Here is a 16,216-nt window from a genome sequence, read left to right on the forward strand (position 1 = left end):
TGTGTTCCTGAGGAAGAGCAATTAGAGATTCGTAAGGCATGCCATTCATCATCTTATGGAGGACATTATTCATCTAAAATTACTGCATCTAAGGTTTTGCAATGTGGATTTTATTGGCCAAATTTATTCAAAGATGCTCACAATTTCTATTTAAAATGCTTAGATTTCCAGGCATCCATCAATATCGACAGAAGAGATCACATGCCCCTTAAACCAATTGTGGAGATTGAAATATTTGACCTTTGGGGAATCGATTTTATGGGGCCCTTTCCGAATTCTGATGGATATGCATATATTTTGATGGCTGTAGGCTATGTCTCTCGATGGGTAGAGGCAATCCCCACTAGAACTAGTGAGAGTAAGGTAGTTATTAGATTCCTTGAGCAAAATATTTTGTGTAGGTATGGATGCCCTCGGGCCATAATCAGCGATGGGGGAGCTCATTTCAACAATTATCAATTCAGAAACCTAATTAAGAGATATGGAGTGCAACATAGAATGACCACCCCTTATCATCCACAAACCAATGGACAAGTAGAGAATTGTAATCGAGAGATCAAGAAGATTTTAGGGAAGGTATGCAAGTTTGATGGAAAGGATTGGTCAAAGAAATTATATGATGCATTATGGGCTTATAGAACAGCATATAAAACCCCTTTAGGAATGTCCCCATTTAGATTGATCTTTTGGAAAGCATGCCACCTCCCCGTAGAATTAGAGCATAAGGCATATTGGGCCACTCGACAAGTAAATTTGTCCCTGGGTGATGCCGGAAAGAAGCGAATTCTTGATTTGCATGAGCTCAACGAGATTAGGAATGAAGCGTACGAAAATTCAAAAATATATAAATTGAAAATGAAAGCCTTCCATGACAAACATTTAAGGAGAAGAGAGTTCTACGTTAACCAAAAAGTATGGCTTTAAAATTCTAAACTCAGGCTTTTCCCAGGGAAACTCAAATCGCGGTGGGATGGTTCTTATATTGTCGTTGAAGTTTTTGACTGTGGTGCTGTCTTACTTTATGATCCAAAAACAGGTCGACAATTCAAAGTGAACGGACAAAGACTAAAACCATATGTGGAAAATGAAGCCTTACAAGCACCAGTGGAGATTGATCTCACGACACCGGGAAGGAGCAGAGATGATGCGCTTAAGCCCACCATTCTGTCCACATAGTTTTCTTCTGCTTCTTTCTTTTATGCATTTATTTTATTTTCATGGTAGGACGTTTCATCTCTTTTGTTGTGAGTTATAAAGCCTTTCCATTTTGTTCCTGTAGGTCAAGGAATTCCAGAACTACACCTATGGGAAGACATATAGTGTGCCCCCAACCGGAATTTGTCATTTTCTGAATAGCTCATGTGCAACACTCTCGTCGTCGGTTTGCCACAACTTCTTCCCATGATATTTCTGCTTTCTTTCATGCATTGAGGATCATGGATAAGAAAGGGGGAGTATTTTCTTCTAGATATTTTCTTTTTTTACCCTTGTTTAATTTATGCATGATACGTAAATGGGGGGGTTCTTCATCACAAAATTATTCATATGCTAATTTACCCACCTTATGTAGTCCTTCCACTTGGAAATCTTGGAATGCGAGTGTATAAGTAGACCTTTGAAGAGTATTGAAAGCACTGAGAAGAGATCCAAGGCATTGGGGGTAGGGTGACCTCTTCTAAGGCAGGTCTCTAACGGATGCGAAGGATGGATCGAGTTACTATGGTGTGATTTGATCAGTGTTGAGCGGAGTAGTGTAGGATTTCCTTGCCTTACCTACCATTAGCCAATCCTGCTTGGTGCAGGGGTCAAACTTCTCTGCTTCTCCCAGGTTGAGTGAGACATTGATGGCGTAGAACCATCACTATTCCTTGGCCCACATTCATTTTGTTCCGTGAATCATCTATCCACCCACCATCCTAGTCCACAATCTCGCACCTACGTTGAACAGTCTTCATGCGATTTCCCACCTCCAATCCACATACATCCATCATCATTGATCCCTATGAAGCTACTTGTATCTATGCTCACTCTCCTTCCTCTTCTATCACATTCACTGCACATAATCTAGTTCGATATATTTATTTGGGCATCTTATGAATCCTCATCTCCAAAAAAAAAAAAGAAGAAGAAAAAAAAAAGGAAAGGAAATATGCGGGGACACACTTTGCATGTTATCTTATTCTCTTCTCTTTCTCACTACCATTCCTCTCTTTTACGTCACCAGCTTATTCTCTTCTATTCACCATGTTCATCTCCTTCTCTCGTCGCTTAAAGCCTAAAAAATGTCTGATGATTCTCTTCTTCTTCTTCTTCTTCTTCTTCTTCTTCTTCGCAAAAAAAAAGATAAAAAAGAGAAGGAAATAAAAGGGAAATTTGTTGTCTTTAGAAGGGTGAAGACATGATTGTTCACTGGTGCTTCTTATTTTGTCCAGCATCTCTCTCTTTCTCTCAATCTTTATTTCTCTGCAATCATCAATTGTAATGTTCACTTAGCAGTGTTCTCCACATGTTTCCTTAAAAAAAAAAAAAAAAAAGGGAGAAAGAGGAAATGTTTATAATTTGAGCATTTTCATGAGTTTGTTCTTCTCTGTTTGTTCTTCTCCTTCTCTACCTTTTATCACTACTATCCAATCAAACATCCCCACACTATTTGTCGCACCATTGCCAATTCCACATCATTCCCCATGCCATCTTCCCTTTTCCCTCCATCAATCACTTGTCTGAGGGAATTTCCATCACGATGAAAGCCTTTCCTTGTTCCATACATTAATTATTCACCATCCCACATCCATCTTTGTGCACTTATTTCTACGCCAAATTTTATTCACGTCACTCATCCAGGGGAGAGTAGTAAAGGGCGATTCAAACGCCAAGTAGGAAAAAGAGAGGAAGTGAGAATGAGATATGCTTTACTGAGAGGGTAAGGAAATTCCTCCAGTCATTGTGTGGTGAGGATCATTCATGCCATAGTATTAGACCCTGTTCCTCCCCGTGCTGAGCTATCCCATAACCTTGGGGACGATGACCTGCTCCCGATGACCATACCATAAACGGTGATCAGTACTCTTGTCACTTTTCATTCTCACCAAAGGTCGAAAAGTGGAGGGACTACCTAAGAATCACTGAATTGGTCGATGGTAAGGGACTAGCATTGAGTAAAGTGGGAGGCTTTTGATAACACGCAAATTTATGACATAAAATGACCCAGTTTACACATATATTTAGCTCAAAATGGATACATTTGCAGTTTTTATTGAACTAAATTGAGTAACTTCGCCTTCATTGTGTTTTTATGATGCCGTGACATTTCCTGATTTTTATGTAATTTATTTCGTATTTTTGTGTAATTTAAAAAAATTATCATAAGGAGATGAACTTGTAAAGGCGAAATATTATAACTTTCTGTTTTTTTTAAAATGATCTAAATGATTACTCATGGCTTTACTTCTGTTGGAGGGCTTATTTATAATTTGTCTAAATTTGTAAGGTCGCAGGGGCATAAGTGCAATTTATGCCATTTGAGTTGAGAAAACCCCTAACCCTTCAAATAGTCCTTTTTTCTTCTTCACCAGGGGTCTTTTGGCATTCCTTTGACTACAGGTCACCAGCAGGAATGGGGGAAGAGCTTAGGCCCAAGCTTTGGCATTGGAAGATGCTCAAGCTTGCTCTGGAGAGGAAGACCAAGTCGAGCTCAACATCGTAGCGGATCGAGCACCACCCGGCCTAGGACTGGCGTCAAAAAACGGGGTTGGTGTGATGATTCTGATGAGAGAATATCTTGTAATCCCCTCCAAGGAGAGTGCATTAGGACTATTTCCTTATTCTTAGGTTTGTTTGATTCCCATTCCAAAGTTTTCTGAAAAACAAAGACATCATCTCTATCATTCATAGTTACACATCCATTCCAGTTCTCTCATTCCCCCTCATCACTCTTTCCTCATCATTCAGCCACCCATTCACCACCATTTCAACCCCACAGGAATCTACCCTCAGTTCTACGTCCATTTCCATCATTTCTTCTCTATTTTATCATCAGATTCGTCCATCCTTCTTCTCGCCCATAAGGTGTTTGATGAAATTCCTCATTGGGAACTTTTCTTTAAAGGCCACTAAAGGCTGTAAAAAACCTATTCAACTCATATCAGTATTACTAAAAATTAATCTATCTAGTTTTAACCTCTTTAAATCTCTAAAATACCTCTCCATTTCCTTACCTACAAGTATCTCTTCTTCTCTCCCTTCCTCTCTCCTTAGTCATCTGCCTCATTACCTAAGCTCCCTGAGGATTCGACCCTTACTTATCTCTATACTAGTGAGGAAAATATAAATTTATTGCATGAATTCAATATACAACAACGACAAGAATTTTGAGTTCATCACCCCTCTCCGTCAGCTTTTGAACTGATGACTTGGGTCATTGGGAGCTCGTCCGTGACATGACCCCTCATGTCGGCTACCTGCCTTATCCTTTCGTATCAATCGGTTTTTCCTCATACTCTTCATTGGATTTAAACTGCGCATCATATGTTCACGTTTGCATCATGCAATTTTGCCGCTCCCCTGTGCTGTCACACGGGTTGCTGGATCCCAGCAGTCGTGTTACATTATAAAACTTTGGATCCAGTGCCCATCTGGATCAAACAAGAAACAAAAACAATGCTAAGCAATAAAGGCCACATCAATAGATAAGAAACAGAATAAAATGAAATAGGGAATCAACCATTCAAAGAAAACTTAGTGAAGAACCAATAGATTGCAAACACATACCCCACTAGAGGAAATGTTAAAAAAAGAAATGAAACCGTCATAAGAAGGAAAGAACATTGTGACGGCTAGAACAGTTGTGGGTCATTACGTCTAAATGCGAAACTCTTGCCCATTGTGCATTAACAACATAGATATCTACATAACTGTGCTTATAAATTTCAATCATTTGTACATTTTTGATAACTTTTCAATATACCAATTCTTCTCTTTATTTCTGTATCCTCTTTCTGTGTCTCCTCTTCCAGTTCTATACGTCTTTGTCCTGTTCTTGTTATTTTTACATGGTGTCAGAGACATCTGCTTAAGAGCATGATTCTGATATTAAAATGGCATTGTTGATGGCCAATGTCGGAGGAGCCCTAGAAGCTCCATAGAATGTTCTCACAGAGCGTACGATTACCTTTAATATGCTCCCTTCAGGTATGAAAATTCCTTTAAAGCTGACATGTGAAAATTTCTTGTTGTGGAAAGCACAATTTATCCCACTTATAAGGATTTGTTGGCTTACAAAAATCATTGAGCAAGATCCTATTAATTCTCACAACTAGTGTTGTATTTCATAACCAATGCTCATAGTTATCTTGTCTCTTGACCCTCTTTAATGTTCACAACTATCTTTATATATCATGCTTTAAATTTGGCCAAAATGGAATTGTGCACCTGATATTGGTCCTTGGCTTCTCCTCTCTTTAAAGCACCTTCTTCTGCTTTGATGTTTGGTATTATCTCTTTCTTCTTCCGCATTCAGAATTATTTTTAGTATCATTAATCCATGCGCAAAAAATAAAAAGACATCCAATGGGCACACCAGGAAGAAGTTGGATGCTTAAATTATTCCTCCTAAATATCTTGTGGGTAAGAATATTGGAGAGACCTTTGAGTGTTTGTGAGAGTCTTATTTCTCTTTCAGGTGGCTGAACCTGGGCTCAGAGTTATTGCTTGAGTATAGATGCATTAGGACATTCCTAAGACTTCCAATCAGTAAACCTTTAAGAGAAGAGATATTGTGTGGGAAAGATTGATACAATAACTATTTGGTTAATTGTGTGATTTTAATAAATTACTTATAAATCTCTCTGTGATAAGTGCATTTTTATTCTTTTCATCGGATTAGCGGCTCATTAGTTTCATCATTAACCATTTCATTATATGAGTTACCTTATGATGGGGGACCATCGCACTGACCAAGCCATGGAATGCCATCAGACCTCGTTGCGCAGCTCGAGCCAACTTTCACGACCCTCGCTCAAGTACTCGACGCCATCAATGACTGTGGGCTATGCATTTATTTTTTGTATTTCTATTTTTTCTGAACAATTCGGATTGGGTCGCCGTGTTTTGGTTTTTTCCGTTGTAATTTTATTTCACGTTGTTTGATGTACATTTTAGGGAAACCACGTCATGAGACGGTTTTCCCTTATCTCGGCCCCACTTGGGTATCCTCCTTCCCCTATATAAAGGGATGGTATGCCCAAAGGAAGCCTTGGAATTTAGTTGAAAAAAAGTGAAAGTTCATTTCGATTGGGCTCCCGTCTCCTCCCTTTGGGAGATTATCTTTACAGTTTCTAGCCTAGCATAGATCGTGGGATCGCCTACCACGACGCCCTGCCCACGTTGAGAATCCTATGGAGGAGCCATCACCGCCGTGTCCTGTAGCTGTTCTTGAAGATCTGCATCAAGACGATCGGTTTCTTGATTTGGATCTGATTCAAGAAGTGCCAAGAAACCTCTTCTTGGCCTGTTCTTGAGATCACCATTGTCGCCGCCGTCGTTGCCGCCACCGCCGCCGCTGCCATCACCACCGTCACCGCTGCCGCCGTTACCGCAGCCGTTTCCGCCTCGTTTCACCAAGAAACCTTTTCTTGCGTGGATGACTTTCCAATAATGCCGTTCTTAGACCTTTCTTAAAGCTTCTTGGAGTTTTCTTGGAGTTTCTTGGAGCAGATTCAAGAAAGGCCTTCTCTTGAAGTTTTCTTGGAGCTTCTTGGGGTTTTCTTGGAGCTTCTTAGAGCATTTTCAAGAAAAGGCCCTCTCTTGGAGTTCTCTTGAAGATTCGTGGAGCAGATTCAAGAAAAGGCCATCCCTTAAAGCTTTCTTGAAGCTTCTTGGAATTATATTTGAGCTTCTTGGAGCATATTCAACAAAAGACATTTTCTTGAATCTTTCTTGGAGCTTGTTTAAGCAGATTCAAGAAAACACCCTTTATTTGAGTTTCTTGGAGTTTATTGGAGGTTTCTTGGGACCTCAAGGAGGAGATTCAACAAAACGCCCTCTCCAACAACGAACGGCCTGCAAGAAGCACGCTGGACACCTGCTCGCCATCGTCCTGCCTACATTTTGGGCAATCACCTCTTTGACTCACCGCCAAGAACATGTTGGATAAGTGATCCCACCAGGTTCTACCATTTCCCCCCTTTATAAATTGCGGTATTATTACTTCTTTCAGTGCCGTCTTCCGCTACTTGCTCCGCTGCCTAGATTTTACCAACGATTTATTAGGATTAGCCACCTTGTGTCGAGAGGTAGGGTTCTATTGTGATAACTGTTAGGTCGCCTATCAATAGAGGTTGTGGACGCCTTTGGGAACGTCGTGCCCCTCACTATGTAGGCGTCTAGTTGATCCTAACTGGTCATTGGGAGTCTGGCTGAACCGTCCACTCTTGGTCCTTTAGTTGATCCACCACCTAATCAGCTGATCTTCATAACATTTCTCATTGATTTTACTCAAAAGAATGCATCATTTGTAAGCATTTCCTTCCTTGATCGTTAATCTGTGTTGTAACATGAGCCGTCCGATCCCGGCACTCATCGTGTTACATCACCTTAGGGAAAAAGTGTCAAAAGAGGTAATACTTAGATAGCTTATTCCCAATAACAGACAAATGAGTAGAATACACTGAAAGGGCATAGAGAATAATAATGATGATGATAGTGAAGGATAATCTTCATCAGTGTGGACTACGTAAGTGCTTGTCCCCTAAGCATGATTTGATGAATGTAGTGATTAATAAATTCCTCTGAATAATGAGCATATAGCTTCCGGAACACGAAATCCCATTTTCCTTTTCTCTCTTTTTTTATTCTTCTTTTTTTGTTTTTTCTTCTTTCTTTCGTATTTTTTCATTTTTTTCCTTTCTTTCTTTCCCTTTTCCCTTTCTCTTTTTATTTTAAAGGGGTGAAAATTTTGGAAGCTTTATAAACAAAAAGGAAATTGATCAAGTAATCTCAAAGTAAACTACTCTCATGCTACTAATGAAAATGATGAGATGAGATGATGTTGATGAAGGCAAAGGAAATAATAACAGTAACAGAATGATACCGCAAAGGGGAGAGGAGAAATATATGGGAGTAATGCATATCATAATTAATATGAAGTGATGATATAGATGAGTTCCTATAGGGATAAACAATAATGTGTGAGCTGGATCAAAGTGGGCTAGGCAAACGGGTGAAGTTGATATGTACTTCAAATACGGCTTAAGGTGGCTCAAGAAAAAGTGATTTTGTTCTCTAAGACTTGAAAATGTGACCACCCCTAACCCAAGAAAGATTCCATCTAACAAAGACTCCTTTTGTTTAGAGACTCAGCAAGTGGAGAGTGGTATCATGTGTGGTTCACTCAACACCCATCATTTAAAATAGTACTTCAATCCTTTGATGTTCATGTATGTTCCTCACCCTATCATATATCCTAGCCACTTAGGAAAAGATCATGGGTCTAAAATCATAGATCCTACCATTAAGAGGTATACTCGATCTGCTACAAGAGCCTAACTTCTATAACCCTCTTTCTAGGATTCAAAGTGGAGCACTTCCCAAGGCAGAGTTTGTTTAAATGAAGGGAGATATTTTGAAACAAATCGTACATTTGCAGAAACTCTATTTATCCCCCAACTTGATTTGATTCATGAATTTATAAACTAACAATATTCCCCCCCCCCCCCCCCCCCAAACTGAATCTGCATTGTATTTAATGCAAGAAATAAGATTGTAGGAGGACAAATTATCAAATCGTAATTCTTGTGCCACTGATATTGATATATTTCCATGGATCCTCATGTTCAGAATATTTTCATAATCCATATGAATCTCCTGAGAAACAACAAAATATCTAAAAAGAGAGTTAATGAGGTCATATTAGCTATGTGATAGCCAATTATTTAAAGCAAGATGAAATAAAGTACTATTTAAAGAAAAGTACTAAAAGATGTTATTAGATTGAAAATAAAGAAGGTAGAAGCCCCACCAAAACAAAATCCATCATGACCATGATACTATTAATTATGCCAATGAGATTTTCAATACCCATGTGAACACATTTGTATTTCGAGGTTGGATTTTTTGCTAATTCGGATGATAAATTGGTACATAGCAAATAATTTGAGTACAACTCTAACATTATAAATATATTTTTTCAAATCCATGAAACGGTAATCCCAATATGTGACAAATATTTTTCTTAAGCTCCATAGTGCAATGACTTCCTTTGAATATAATAAGTATTTGAAGAAACTATCTTGGAAATGAATAAAATTATTTTCTTTGAATAAAAGGAAGAAACTTCCTTTGAATATTTTCTTCTAAATTATTCTATTCACTCCTGCTTGAGAACCTTTCTCTAAAATTATTTCTCTTTGTACAGTCAAAGTTTGAACATCATGATCCTGAACTCCATCAAGCAATTGATTAGAAACTTTGTTATTTTCTTTTGGGGGACCATCTCGACTCGTAGACCTAGCTTCTTTGTGTTTGTTCACACCTGTTTGGACCCCGACATGGTCCTTTATTTTTTGTTGTGTGAGAGCCTATGCATGGGCATGTATGTCAAGGTATCTCTTATCAGGGGTCTCTGGGACATTTACTTGGGCCTTCTTCACTTTATTTCTATGAGGGAAGGCCCATATTTGCCCTTATAAAAGGGGGGTGCCCATCGTAATAAGAGAAGAAAAGAAAGATTTGAGAAATTTAATCCCTTATGGTTTTCTTGGTTTTTTAGTTTTTTTTTATAGGGTGTGGTTTAATTATGAAAATGCCCCTTCTTAGAGAGAAGGCAAATTACGTTTTCATCTCAGCCTTCGCCAGGGCGCTGCCGTCACCATCATCAAAGCCGTTGTCGCCGCCTCGCTGGTCTTCAGGCCACCAGAAACTCCAGGTGTCCCCACACGCGACAACAGCCTGGCCTAGTAACAGCTAGCAGGTCTTCCACGCCATGGCCAGCCTCGGCTGAGCAGCCAATTGCGACAGTAGTCGCCGCCACGGCCGCACCCACCATCAGCGGCTAGGGTCACACCCGCAAGTCATGGCCAGAGCCAGCCGCAGACATAGCCGCAAGTCGCGGCCGCGACAGCTGGACCCATGGCCACAGTCAGCTACGGTTGCATCCGCAAGCCACGACTGGAGCAGATCATAGCCGCACCAGCAAGCCACAACCACACCCGCAAGTCGTGGGCGCAATAGTTGCAACCGCAAGCCGCGATCACGATACCTGTAGCAAAAGCCAAAGAGGGTCACAACCACAGCCATAAGCTGCGGCCACCACAATTGTAGGCACAAGAGTTGCCGATCACGAGCGACAGCTGCCAGCCATGGCCATAGCCACCAGGCCATCGGCTGCAGCTGAAAGCCGTGGTCGCAGTAGTAGTCATTAATTTTCAGATAATATTTTATACTATTTTTTCTAGTTTTAAATAACACCCGAAACTGAAATTAAATATTTTTTTGATTTTTTGGAATTTAAGTTACTCTAAAAACTACAAGAAATATTAAAAACAAGAGTTAGAGATTTTTTAGAATTTTTTTAGATGTTAAAATAACTGAAATTGTTTATATGATTTTTGAAAAATTTTCCTGATTGTTTGGAACTTTTACTTACTGAAAATATTTTTTCCTAGTTTTTGTTTGATTTTCCTAATTTTTTTATGACTTTTAAATGCATAATATGACCAAAATACCTATTCTGGCAATCGTAAATTGCATTTATATATATATATATATATATATATATATTGTTTTGATTTATCTCTTTTCGCCTAAACTATTTCATTTACCTCATTTATCGCCTGTACTGTTTCATTTATCTCTTTTCGTACCCAAATTCTCGCATATACTATTTCATTTATTTAGAATATTTTTTTACTAGTTTTCATTTATAAAAAATATAAAATCACTTACAAGAAATGTTAAATTAGCTTTCTCATACCTGCTCTTTGTGGACTCGACCCTTACCCTATTCTAAAGTAAGGAAAATTGTATAGATATTTTTGCATAACAGATAATTAAAATGACTAATTTAAACCACATTCTGGTTTATCAATTGGTACCATTGTTGGGGGGGCAGTGCCGTTGACGTAGTAAATTTATTATTATTATTCATTCATATGTTTATTTTGTTAAAAATGTATCAAAGCATGATTTCATAGGTATATATATTTATTGGATCCATTGATTATTTCATCATGAATTCAAAATTTTATTCTAGAATTTAGTTATGTATATCATGATCCAGGTTTTACTTCTAATGATCCGAAATATGATGGTTCTAGGAAAAAATGGAATATTTTTCTAGGAAAAATCATCAAGACCAAACCTATTGGAATCATCATATGCAAGATGTTGTTTGTAAAATTTGTTTTAGACATGACAACGGGAGCATGCCAGAATATAGAGCCAAAATGTAATTCATGTTGACCGATACCATCACTAATGGACCACAATGGGAAATCAAGGAAGCAGAAACTACAATCCTGAATCTAGGGATCCATTTCAGCAGAGTTCATTTCATTTCCTCAAACCTCAATCTCGCTTAAAATTACAGAATGTGCCTTTAACATATTGCAGATGCTGAAAATGATGATGAAGATAAATAAAAGGATCCTAGAGAGGATGAAAAATACTGGAAGCAAGCAAGAGGAACTTGGGAATTCTCTTATCAACCTCACGTAATATGAAAAAATCAACATCCGTGCCAAAATCAACTCAGAATTTTTTCATTACCATCAACCTTTTCATGTCGAATTAGATGCATCATCTTCCTTCCTGTAAATTGATGGGGAAAATAGGGAATCCATTCATGGTATCCTAAAGTGATACTATCCAAATAATTATCTCCCTTTTTCATTAAAATTCCTAATGATGAAGTTGAGGGTGAAGAGAATGAGCAGACTGATGTTCTGATGAAAGAAAGAAGTAAAAGAGACCCACATACAAAGCATCATGAAACTCATGTTCCTCTTCGAAGACATCTTCATTCTGGAATATCAAAAGATAATTCAATTGAATGTGTTACTGATGAGGATTCTTTAAAACAGGGTACTTGTATAGATAGTGAAAAAGAAAGTCCTGAAAATTTTGAACCTTGTGTAATTATGCTTGAACATCAAATGTCTTTATATGAGCAATGATGATCTTTCTAAGATGAAAAAATATTCTGAAAAATAAGTTGACAAGGAAAATATGGAATACAAACTTGTAAATGAATAATTGAATGAGGAGCAATTTGAAGAAATCATTTTGTATACTCATATGTTATTTATGGATAAAGAAACTGCTATAGTAAGTACTCTCTACTTGAGCATCTCTAAAGAACATGAAATTATGTCTGATATATTGATATACCATTTCGTGATGTTGAAATGATATTTTTATGAAGGTACTGATAAGTCAAAATTTAAGGGTTTAGTATCATTGTTTTAATTCAGACTTAACAAACAATATTTATGAAACTTTTCCACTTAAATATTCTATAATGAATGTAGGGCAAGTAAGAGGTCGATCTACAAAGATGCAAAAATTTAATTTACAATTTTTTATGAAACCTGAAATTTCATAACAAGGATTAAAATTATTTTAAAGACGAGACATAAATTTAGGGGATTTTTCTGTATTTTTGGTTAATTTTTATAAGTTCCTATGGTTTAAGTTGAAGCAGAAATATAAAGAAAAATACAAAAAGGTTTATATTAATTTTCCTAATTTTAAATAACACCATAAATTAAAATTAATACTTTATAATTTTATGGAATTTATTTTAATCTAAAAACTACTAGAATTAATAAAAATGAGAGTTAGAGATTTTTAGAATTTGTTTAAATGTTAAAATCACTAAAAATTTATTATATGAATTTTGAAGATTTTTCTTGATTTGTTTGGAAGTTTTAATTACAGAAAATAATTTTTTCCTAATTTTTTCAGATTTTCCTTATTTTATAACTTTTAAATGCATAAGATGAAAAAAATACCTGTTCCAGCAATCGTCGGCTGCAGTGGTAGATCTGGAGTTTTTACGATATTTAAAACACTGATTTTGTCTTATAAGCGAGTCAGACCTTGTTCAACTTGGTTCGACCTCTTCAAGACTTAATCCAAAATTGTGAAGTCCACAAGAGGGGCGTCGCTGTGCCCGTCAGGTGCAGCCACTGCGTGCACTTGTGACTGGCAGGCAAATACGTTCGATGGTTCACGCTCGCCGCCATGCTGCGGACGCCACAATAGAGGGGCGACGTAAATGGAAGAAAGTTGAAATTCTAAAGGTTATAAATGAATTTTCAATGCAAAATTTTCCAGACGAGGTGGAGAGATGATGGAGAATTTAGAAAGAGATAGAATAGACTTCAGAGAGAGACCAGAAATGGGATTGGAGAGAGAAAATCACTGAAATGAACACATAGAGAGAGAAATGAAGAGAGGGTGTAGAAGAAGTTTGAGATGAAATTTGTAGGTGAAAATGAAAAATATTTGTTATGAAAGTTTTAGGGAATAAACCAGGGATATGGATGAAGGTCTAGAGAGATAAAGAGTTGATAGTATAGAGAGAAAATCAGAAAAACAAGTGCTTAGAGTGGGAAAGTGATGATTTTAAAGGGAAAATGGGGAGATAATGATGGGAAAGTGTAAATCTAGGTTTCTAAAACCTCAAAGCAAGTCTGGTGAGCCCTCAATGCTTCCTCTCAAGTCTGGATCCTTATATTTTGCCAGGATTAAGCATTTTTTACTGCAAACAAGAGAGAGATTGAATGAAAACTTTAACAAACTTACATTAAGTATGTCAAACAACCTGGATTATGAAGATACATTGTCTTCTTTGCCAGACACTTGTTAGAGCACATAAACAATGAGCAAAATGAGGAAGAAAGAGTATTTATGCATAGTAAGAATTACTAAAATACCCCTTTCATCATTTTGTACTCTCTTTTCTTGCCATTTTGCCTCTTTTTCTCCATTGGTTGAGAGCTTCGCCTTGTAATCTTTAGCTTCTTTCTTTTTAAGACTTTTGAGTGCCCAATGGACATGCCAGGGCATGGCCCATATCCCTCACAACTCTCTTTTGAAGGCTGACAACAACCTTTGCTCCTTTCAAGCCCCTTTTGAGTATTTTATAGTTTTAAATGAGCAGCAATTTACAGGAATGAGAAGATATAATTCTTCAGAAGTCATGAGGGAAGCTCACTTCTCTCTAGGTATGGTAATATCACTATGAAAAGATCTCACCCTCTCAAGAAAAGTGGCCCTTATCTCACCCTCACAATACCTCTCTTCCACATGAAATTTGAAGTCATCCATTCTTCTTATCCTAGTTCTAGCACATAATATCAAGAGTGTACCAAAGAAATCAATGTGTGGTGAGGTTAAATTCAAATTTGGGTACCTATAGATAGGGAAGAAAAGAGAAAGGTGGGCAGAATCAAAATAATGAGTTTTAGGTTAAGGGAAAATGATGTATGACAGATGGGTATATGTTACTTAAAATAGCTCACTCTCAATGATAGACAAATGAACAGAATACACAAGAAGAATGTGAACAAAAATGAGGATGCGGAGTCTCACCAAGAGTGTGGATGAGATAGGAATTTATCCACATAAGGATGATACCAATAACCAACAAATCATGGGAAAAGAGAAATGGGAATCAAAACCACTAAATGTTATGGAACAAATACACTTACTATTCATAAAATGCAGAATGAAATAAAGATGGATAAACATCAATTAAAATACAACTAGTAATGGGCAGATCCAGATGCTAATAATAAATTTCAGAATCAAAGGAGCAGATGCATAAATGAATGAAACAAAAAGTAATGGTACAGGTGTCCCTGATAATAATAAAATTTAGAATTAAATAAATAATTAAAAATAAAAATTAAAAATCAATAAAAAATGGGACGGATATGCATGCTAAAAATATGATGAATTATCAGACAAGAGAACATAAAATTATATTAAAGGCACATTATATATTTTTTTTCTTTGATTTGTAAATGGTTTTCTGATAAAATGGAACTGAATTTTTTTGAGTTATTCATTATTCGTAATGTAAAGAATGTTTTCTTACTGGCATAGCATACAAGTGCATGTTTCTAATTTAACTCTATCATGCTTTTAGAAATACAAGGAAATTGATGTGGACGAACATTCCAAGAGAAATCCTCATATTTTATACATTTGGTATCTATTTAATGAGGTGGATATTCATTGGAAAATTCAAAAAATTTACAATCCTGGACATATATTTAAATTGGGAAAAAGTATGTTGCTTGTCAATGGTGCTCTTCTTTCAGCTTCACCTTATTTACCCAGATTTCTGAAGAAAAGCAAATCCTCTCTCATTGAATCTACCATTGTAGATTTTAGTGAAACTATTTCAGGAATTTGTTTTCTGATGGAGGTTACTCGATAATACCACACACAGATTGCCAAGAACTAATATGGGGTTGTAACTGTATTTTATTATGCTTAAAAATATTAAAAGATTTATTCATACCGTTAAAAAAACATATGAGATTTCAAGTTACTGAACAGCCTTTTGTGAAGATTCATATGTTATCTGATAATGTCTAAAATATTTTCATTTCAAAACTTAAACACTTTGGAATTTATGTCACACATATGTTTCAACTCACGAGTTCGATAATATATTTTGGGCTTCCTTAGAAGAGAGAATGCCTTTTACATTTCAGAGGCTAGATACTAAATGAAAAGCCATGATAGAATGATAACATGATGGAGCAAGGGAGAACAGAAAGGAGGATACTAAATCAGTGCAAGAACCCCAAAAGTTACAAGTTGTGATTTTCAATGGACTAAGTTATACTTTTACTCTTCTTGCTATGGTGTTTAGTGTGGGTTGTGCACCCTCATTAAGTGCATGATAACTATACGTGCAGGACCAAACATCCTACACTGTGCATGTCACACCAGCACAACATCATGCACATGTTGTGTATATTGGGCCACTAAAGTTATTAACTAGAACGATATATGGGCTTAGAGGGTCACACGCATAAGGTCATAAGGGCATTGGTGGATATATTTTACTTTTAGGGTTTTTGAAAAAAACATTAAGTAAACTATAAAGAGGGAAGGGCTCTCATTTCAAGCACCTAGGCCAGGCAGATTTGAGAACCCCTCCCTTTCTTCATTCTCTACTTCACTCATCCAAGGAGAGTGTCTT

The sequence above is a fragment of the Wolffia australiana genome, chromosome 18 (genome assembly GCF_029677425.1).
Source record: "Wolffia australiana isolate 7733 chromosome 18, ASM2967742v1".
Lineage (NCBI taxonomy): Eukaryota > Viridiplantae > Streptophyta > Magnoliopsida > Alismatales > Araceae > Wolffia > Wolffia australiana.